The following is a 9,258-nucleotide window of genomic DNA, read 5'->3' on the forward strand; positions in this document are numbered from 1 at the left end:
TTAAACATGCATAACCTTGATCTTCTACTTAAATGTCACCCTCACTTCAGGACTCAAAGATGGATTAGGAGGATGGTCATCAGATCTCCCTGTCTCTTCCCAACGGGGCCACATTAAATAAATCTCCCTTTTCTGCTTATCACTGTTAATTTGGCTTTTTAAATTAACTCATCAAGGGTGACCTAACCCTATTTGTTAAAGCACAGGTTGTGACCCTGAGTCCAGTAACAGTAGGGGGGCATGAGTCATGTTCTAGTCAAGAAAACAGAAACCATGCCAGGCACACCAAGCGCAGAATCAGCTCCACGGGTGTGGGGAAGCTGAATAAACAAAAGGGGGAGGCCTGAGAAACCAAGAGGTTTCCTAGCAGGCAGTAAGGACCATCCGCAGGGCTGTAGACGGACGGAGTGGAGTGTGGGGAAGTTCTTGGAGCTGGAGGGAGGTGTTCCACTCAGATGCTGGTTGTGTGGCGGAGGCAGGGGGTCCAGACCGGGCAGCTCATGCTCCACTGCTGAAGGCCAGGAACTGTTGGCGGAGCAGGTCCAATGTGGGCAGCTTTGCTCTGCTGGTGCCTGGGCCTCCAAGGTGGGCACCAGCAGAGTGCCCTCGGATGATGAAGAGTACAGAAATCTCTTGGGGTAAGAAAGAGAAGAGAGAGCATGGTTGGCTGTACAGCCGCAAAGGGTCTCCAACACAGCTACTGCCTTTATACAAGCGCAGCGTGGCCAGAGGAAGCATAATTAAGTGGGCAGCAGGGCGCTCTTCCACGTCTGCCAGCCGTGCTGATTGGCATTGGAAAGCAGGAAGGCAGCCCACCCTGTCTCCTTTAAGAGCCAGCTGGCAAGGGCGTCTGAGAAGGGAAGCTCAGACAGCTTCTTCAGTCTCAAACAGGGAAGGGACATGGAGCTGAGAGACAGCAGGGAGACAGTGGAGACAGAAGCCCGGAGTCCCATATGGTCCTGAGACTGGCAAGCCCCAAGAGGCGACTTGGCCTTCCTTGTGGGTTTGCTTAATTTAAAAGGGTAGGTAGCATCGTTGGCCATAAAAGGTGGTTCTGGGCTCGCAAAATAGCTCAGCCAGTAAAGCATTTGCCGCACAAGTGTGAAGGCCTGAGTCTGAATCCAGGTGGGAAAGTCCCATAGAGCTGGGTGTAGGGAGATGAGATGACTCGGTGGGTGGAGATGATTGGTACCAAGCCTGTTACAATGACTTTAGTCCTCAGAACCCACGTGGTGGAAAGGGAAAAGTGAATCCTCAAAATTTTTCTCTGACCTCCACATGTTCCCAGACTCCTAAAAAACAGAATGAAACAAACAGAAATTAATGTAAAAAAAAAAATCAAAGGCAGATATAGTACCATTTGAGTAATCCCAGCACTGAGGAGGTGGAGACAAGGGGATTCTTGGGGGTCCCTGTACAGCCAGCCTAGCCTAATTGAAACATAAATGGAGTCAATACCTACACAAATGCTCCGGGCACCCTGAATGCCATTTTAACCTGAGACATTGCCTAGACAGTCAATCTGTGTTGAGAAGCTGCAAAAGAGTTTTGTCTGCCCTGAAATATGTCATCCCGGCTGCACATTCCATACAGATACAATCATGAGTGAAGGGAGAAGTCCTGGAACATGTGCATGGTAGACAGGCTCATTGCCACCCACAAGGCCAGCCAGTGAGCGATACAGCTCTGATCTCTTAATATGAGTCAGATAGCAGGTGCTAGGGCAGTGGTCCTCAACCTTCCTAGCACTGCGACCCTTTAATATAGCTCCTCATGTTGTGGTGACCCCCTCCCCTGCAACCATAAAATTATTCTCATTGCTACCTCATAATTGTACTTTTGCTACTGTTATGAATAGTAATGTAAATATCTGATATGCAACCCCTGTGAAAAGGCCTTTTGACCCCTGTAGGGTCCCAACCCACAGATTGAAAACCACTGTGCTAGAGGAAGAGTTAAGAGACGATTCAAATTTAATACCCGTGGAGCAAGTTGGGGATGAGAACAGGAAATCCAAAGAGTCCAGGAAGGCACAATGGCAGAGTGTGAACCTCAAAATCTGCTACCCAAGTGGAGAAGTAACTCCTTGGCTACTGGGGCACATTTTGTGGGGCAAGACGGGGCTAAGCAATCTTGGGAGTGTCCCACAAGAGGGGACAGTGGGGCTCTCCATCATTGCTTTTACCTGAGTTCCTCGGTAATCTTTAATCTTCCTTTGACTTGTTTGTTTCACGGGCACAGGGAGGTCAGGCTGTCGGGCGCCTTCCTCCTGGCAGGTGCTGGTGACACATGCTGTATGCAGATCATGAAGGCCACTGCAGGTCCCTCTGCTAGCCATTGTGCTACTGAGTTGAGAAAACACACGTTTATGACAACAACGATTTCTGTAGAAGTGATGATCTCTCCATCTCCCGCATTATGAAAAAGAACCCTTGCCTTGATCTGGGGATAGACAGGCCACAGGACACCAGGATGCCCAGCGGTTCCTTCTGGATCTGCAATGGGAACAATGTGCTCTCAGTGGCTCCCAAAGAAGAACTCTCTGTGCTTACCCTGCTGTTTCCTCCTTCTCCCTTGACACATTCCATTAGCAATCTCAGGGACGTGCTTTCTCGGCTCACCTTCAACAGGTGACCTGTTCATCCTTGAAGGAGTGCTGCTCCACTTAGCTAGCCCAGGTAAGACACCATGTGCATGTGCTGTGCCTGCTCCTTGACCGGGGGGCTCGGGGGAGATTCAAGTTAGCTTGTTCCCACCCATCCCACTGCTTGTTGTAATCTGCCCCTGTAACTTACGTCAAGGTGATGGGTGTCAATTAGAAAGTAGGTCAATGGCTTCCGAGGGCTCCTGGCCTGTGCTGTCAACAAAAAAGGCAAAATCTTCAAGTGGGTTGCCAGCAAAGAGTCAAGAATTATCAAGCCACTGAAAATGTTCCACCACACAGACCTCTTTTAAGGTAATAAAGGGGGCTGAAGTGGCTCAGTGGTTATGGGCACTTGCTGCCCTTGCAGAGGCCGTGTTTGGTTCCCGACACTCACCTAGAGGGCTCACCATGACTGCCTATAACTCAAGTTCTGGGGGATCCAAATGCCCTATTCTGTTCTCCGGGGGTACCTGCAGGCAAACGGTGAACATACTGGCCAGCAGACAAACGTTCATCCACACAAAATAAAAACAAACAAATAAATCTTTAGGACAATGGAGGGAATTTTTGTTTGTGAGACAGTGTTTTGTTATGGAATCTACACCAGCCTCAAAGTTACAAAGCAGCCCAGGCTGACCTCAAACTCATGATTCTTCTGTCTTGGTCTCTGGGTACTACACCTATACCACTACACCTAGTCACAAATCACATGGCCTCTCATCCCAAATAAACAAAGCAAAGCCAGGAATTTACATGCCTTGTTGCCTAACCTCCGAACAGTCCCACAAGTGAGCTCTCACATCCACTGATTCTTAGCCAGGCTCTGCATGTGCAGAGTGGAGTGTGCTGGGCAGAAGAACTGGGTGAGTGTAGACAGAGGAGCTGGGCCGTGGAGTCAGTGGGATGGGTGCTGGAAGGGAGATTATAGAGCAAGTGGTAGGTAACGTACCTGCCCTCCCAAAGTCCTATTACAATAATGATTTTAAAAAAATAGCATTTTATGGATGGAGAGATGCTCAGAAGTTAAGAGTGTTTGCTGCTTTTGCTTAGGACCTGGGTTTGGTTCCCAGCACACCTATGTTGGGCAGCTCATACCCAAGTGTAACTCCACCTTCAGGGGAATCTGACACCTTCTTCTGGCATCTAGAGGCACCTGTACACATGTGCACACACCAACACACAAGTACACACGGATAATTAAAAATAAATCTTAAAAAACAGAGACAGCATTTTCAAGGAAAACATCCAACATCCATAACTGTGTTAGAGAGGCTATGTCAAGCAAACTTTATCTTGTAGTGTTTTTGAGAAATTTTATTATAATTCAGCGAATTATAAGAGGTGAAATGATGCAAAGATAGTGAAAGAAGCAGGTTAACTACTTTTTAGTCCTCTAGGCAATCAATGTTCATAGACTGTTATTCAATTCCCTTTCACATATATGTGTGTATGTATGTTTTACACACACACACACATATATGTAAAACTATATGTACACTGTGGATTGCTCCCCCAGCATCACAGCGCCACACAGCTCGACACCCCAGTGCCTGTTTCCTTGAATCACAACTGCTCTGTGCTTTGCATTTAAGTTTTTTCAATTTGATTTTTTTTTAAGTGGTTTACCCTTGTTTGTGTTTTCTTGACTGCTGGGGAAGTTCATTATCTGTAGGGCTGTTCATTTCTGTGAACTGTGTTTTTGTGTTCTGTATCTGGGGCATATAATTCAATTTAAAAATTAAGCTCATATTCTCTGGAGGTAAAATAATAGCAACTTCTTTTTCATCCTTGCAACAGTACAATGAAGATGTGTGGGAGGCAGAAGATGACTTGGGCACATGGCTCTGCCCATCTTGGGCTCTTCGCCTGTGCTTCAGAAAGAGGCGTGGAAAGGCAGCACAGTCCCCATAGCCTCCTCAGCTCTGGCAATGACATGGTCACTTCATTAGTGAGACAGTCATATAACATCATTAGATGGTGCCGGGTTGGACAACCACTCTCTGGAAGTGGCATGAGAATTCATAGCCATCTCTGCTGCTACCCTTTGTCCAGTTTTCCCATGGACTTTCTCAACTTTTCCTGTTCTATGAACAGGATTTCTCTGTATACATAAAGGTTTGGAATTTACTTCTTTTTTTTTTTTTTTTTTTTTGGTTTTCTGAGACAGGGTTTCTCTGTGTAGCTTTGCGCCTTTCCTGGAGCTCACTTGGTAGCCCAGGCTGGCCTCGAACTCACAGAGATCCACCTGCCTCTGCCTCCCGAGTGCTGGGATTAAAGGCGTGCGCCACCACCGCCCGGCAGGTTTGGAATTTATATGCACTACATTGCACTACATTTTTGTGTATCTGTGTATTAGTCATGCTTAGATTCTATTTAGTATCTTTTGCTACACAGTTTAAATTCTTATTCAGATAAATATGTTTATACACACACTTGCATATATAGGCATATATACAAATACATACATATAAATATATAAAATTATATATAATATATAATTATATATTATATATATATATTTCCACCATATTATGGATTTTTCTTTCATTTATTGATTTTGTGTTTTGTTTTGTATTTTTGAAACAAGACCTCTCACATAGCCCAAGCTGGCCTGGAGTTTGCTATGTAGCTGAGGCTGGCCTTGAACTCCGGCATCTACCCCAAGTGTCATGATTCCAGGTGTGCACCACCATACCTAGACCTCTTTCTTTTTTCCCTTTTCTTACTAAGAAGTTACTCCTAAAATTATGCAAATAGTATTGCAAATTTTCTTCTGGAATTTCTATTATGTAACTTTCTGCACCTTAATCAACCTGGACTTTTTTTTAAATGTAAGACAAATTAAATTCTAGGTTTGTTTCCCTCTGTCTTAGAGTTTCTGTTTCTGTGAAGAGACACCATGACCACAGCAACTCTTACAAAGGAAAACATTTAATTGGGGTTTGCTTATAGTTCAGAGGTTTAGTCCATCGTCATAATGGGGGGAAGCATGACTATACTCAGGCAGACATGGTGCTGGAGAGGTAGCTGAGAGTTCCACATCCAGATTGGCAGGCAGCAGAAAGAGAGTGCCACACTGGATCTGGCTTGAACCTCTAAGACCTCAAAGCCCAACCCCAGTGACACACTTCCTCCAACAATGCCACACCTATTCCAACAAGGACCCACCTCCCAGTAGTGCCACTCCCTAAGAGCCAATGGGGCCATTTTCACTCCAATTACCACATTCCACTCCTTGCCCCCAACAGGCTTGTAGCTATATTATAATGCAAAATGCATTTAGTTCAACTTCAAAAGTCCCCAAAGTCTATAATAGTCTCAACTTTGTTTAAAAGTCCAAAATCCAAAGTTTCTTCTGAGACTCATGGCAATCTCTTAACTGTAATCCCGTTTTAAAAAAAACAACTTCCAACAAACAATGACACCGAATCTACATCACATTCCAAAATGGAGGAAAGTGAGCATAAGGAGGAAATTCTAGACCAAAGCAAGACCACAACTCAGCAGGGCAAACTCCGAACTCTGCATCTCCGTGTCTGATGTCAAAGCACTCTTCAGCTCTCCAACTCCTTTCAGCTTCATTGACTACAACACACTTCTTCCTTCGGGGCTGGTTCCACACCGTGTTAGCAGCTTTCCTCCCACAACTTTGGCGTTTCTAGTATCTTGGGGCCTCCCACACAATCTCTCTGGGTCTCCAATACAATAGTCTCTCCATGCCTCCATGCACGGACACCCCTGCCACCTGCATGGCCTCGGTGGCTTTCCTTAACTGCTGCAGAGAGAGAGAGATTTCATAAATCTCTTCTGTGTATCTTGACTTTAAAGCCAGAACCACCTGTCTGAAACTGACAAGTATTTCTGCTTGCTGGGGCTGGAATCTGGGCCCCTCCTTAAATTATATTTGCATAGGCTTTCTGTTGTTGATGGCTTCCTTTACTGCTTAAGCTTCCCTTTAATTCCTTTTTACAAGTTGGAAGCTTAGGGCACCACTCTCTTTGTTCCATTTAACATTAGGCCTTTCTTTAAGCCTTTTATCTTTTTGAGCATAGAACTTGGCTCCAAAAATACATTTTCTCCTCAAACTGTGTAGTTTATACTTTTCTTTGTTCAGCTTGCTCCTTTTTATTATAGTTATGTATAAGGGTGATAACTAATAACCACATGGCACAGTCAATACTAGGCTGTCTTTAAATCTCCTCTGCTAATGCCATTAATCCAAAACTCTTCAATTTAGCCTCTGGCAAATTTTTAGGACAAGGGCAAAAGGCAGTCACATTCTTTGCCAAAATATCATAAAAAAATGGCCTAGTGCACTCACTAATATCCTTTCCCTCTGAAGCTCTTAATCTGAGCCCCCACAACCCAAAGTCCTCAGCACTGTCTTCCATGCTTCTGCTAGGATAACCCAGTAAGCCCCACTTAAAGTATTCAATTTCTTTTTTCAGGGGGCAGGGTCTGTGACCTTCTTCACAGACAGAAGAGTGACAAGCCATGAGAGGCAAGAACACAGTAGCTAGTGTTGGCTCAAACTTCAGGAGTCTAACCCTGAATTGTTTATTTTGGGTATATTTAAACACAACACCATGTGGTGAAAATTATTCTTTGATGATTAGCTGAATTCTGCATGTACAAAGCATACCTAAATGTTTGAAGATCAAAGTAAACTAAATATAGATCAGATGTGACTACACCAAAGTTCTTGGTAAAGTACATATGGCACTTTTCATAAAGATAGGTTCTATAGATTGAATGAGAAAAACAAATTTGTGAGGAGGGTCTAGAGGAAAGTCTAGTGCCAAGGAGCCTTCAGCCATACAGATCATGCAAAAGTTACCAGGCTAGAAAGCACACCCTCTCCAGCTTTCTGGGCAGAAAACAGGTTTTGCATTCATGCCCTTGAAGAAACAACCTGTGTGCTTAACATTCCATGTTCCCCTGGTGGATATCTGTGAATATAAAGACTTCTATGCTCTCTATAGCTTTCTAGTCCAGAATCCCAAAGTCTTCCCTCTTTCACCAACAAAAAGCATATTCAGGCCTGTCAGAGCAATACACCACTGCCTGGTACTAACTGAGGTCTCAGTTACTGTTCCATTGCTATAAAGAGACACCGTGACTAAGGCAACTCCTAAAAAGGAAAGTGTTTGATTGGGGGCTTGCTTACAGTTTCAGAGGGTTAGTCCATGATCATCATGGCAGGAAGCAGACATGCATGGTGCTGGAGCAGTAGCTGAGAGCTTTACATCCTGACCTGCAGGCATAAAGCAGAGAGAGGTTGAGCCTTTAAAACCCCAAAGTCCATTCTTAGTGACACATCTCCTAATCCTTCCCAAACAGTTCATTAACTGGGGACTTAAGCATGTAAATAAATATATTTTTATTCAAACTTCCACGGGGTTGTCAACATAGAGTTTGGGAGTAAAGAAAAAATAGGATACTTAAGAAAATTTGTCAATATCAAATTTTTTCATTATGTTCAATCCTACTTCAAAAATGAAAGCAAAATGAAGACACTTTCAGAAAAACAGAAGCCAGAGTCAGAGGAGGAGGAGACACTGGCTATAGTCAATGCTAACTAAACAATGTTCTTTGGGATGCAGGATAACAGTAACACGTGGTGTCAGTTTCTTTCCCTGTTTCTGTGATAAAGTACTCTGTGACAGAAGCAACTTAAGAGAGTAAGGATTTATCCAAGGGTACAGTCCATCCTGTGAAGTCACAGTGGCAGAAGCTGGAAGAAGCTGGTCATTGCATTTACAACTGGAAAACAGAGGGCAATGAACTTGACTCTAGTGCTCATCTCACGTCTTTCCATCTTATCCAGTCCAGCATCATCTTCCTACCCAAGGAATAACCCTGCCCATAGGAAGGATGGGTTTCCCTACTTCAATTATTGTCATCACTATAATCCCCTGCAGGAATGTCCAGAGGCTTGTGTACCAGATGATTCCAGATTCTGTCAAGTTGACAATCAACACTAACAACCATCACGGACAGAAAACTGGAACTTCAGAAATCGATGAAGAGCAGTAGAAATGGTAACTGTTTGACAAGGCCTTTTCTCTTTATAAATATGCATAGGATTGTTACTAAGACAGACACTGCATTTTCACCAGGCATGGTGGTGCACATCTGTGATCTTAGCATTCAGAAGGTGGAAGCAGGAATATCAAAAGTCCAAGGTCAGTGTCTGATGACATAGTGAGTTCAAGGCCAGTCTGGGGAGCAATACATGACTCCCCCATCTCAAAATAAAAAAAAATCATACTTTGAGGTGTATAGTGACACAATTTCTCACATCCAACATCCTGAGCACAATGAATGAGGCCAGGAAATTAACTACACAGCAATCTCTTCCATTGTAAATTGGTACCATATTGACTTTAACTAGAATATGGGCATAAGGGGATTCATACCAGCATCCTGGAAGCAACTTCAAAATTTTAATAAGGAAGATTGGCTTTGAGCTTGTCTTTAAATGGCTCTATCATGATGTGTAAGGTGTCTCATCCAGCAATGTTTGTCTCAATCATGTGACCTTTTGTATCTGTGGAACCCACAGAAGGGCTAAAGTCATATCGCACTGCCCTTCCATGTGAGGATAACCCATG

The 9,258-nt window shown here is 44.1% G+C and overlaps 1 long non-coding RNA gene across 2 annotated transcripts; it reads right to left on the minus strand.

The window, feature by feature from the left end:
* Nucleotides 1-2,191: 2,191 nt before the first annotated feature.
* On the minus strand, nucleotides 2,192-7,895 carry LOC121829493 (uncharacterized). Of its 2 annotated transcripts, none has more exons than XR_013051435.1 (3): nucleotides 7,812-7,895; nucleotides 2,796-2,857; nucleotides 2,192-2,495 (listed from the first exon to the last, which is right to left on the minus strand). It is a non-coding gene; the product is annotated as an uncharacterized LOC121829493 (long non-coding RNA). The 2 variants fall into 2 exon arrangements; XR_006072379.2 differs by lacking the exon at nucleotides 7,812-7,895 and adding an exon at nucleotides 3,039-3,114.
* Nucleotides 7,896-9,258: the final 1,363 nt, after the last annotated feature.

Source organism: Peromyscus maniculatus, chromosome 5 (genome assembly GCF_049852395.1).
Source record: "Peromyscus maniculatus bairdii isolate BWxNUB_F1_BW_parent chromosome 5, HU_Pman_BW_mat_3.1, whole genome shotgun sequence".
NCBI classification, from domain to species: Eukaryota; Metazoa; Chordata; class Mammalia; order Rodentia; family Cricetidae; genus Peromyscus; species Peromyscus maniculatus.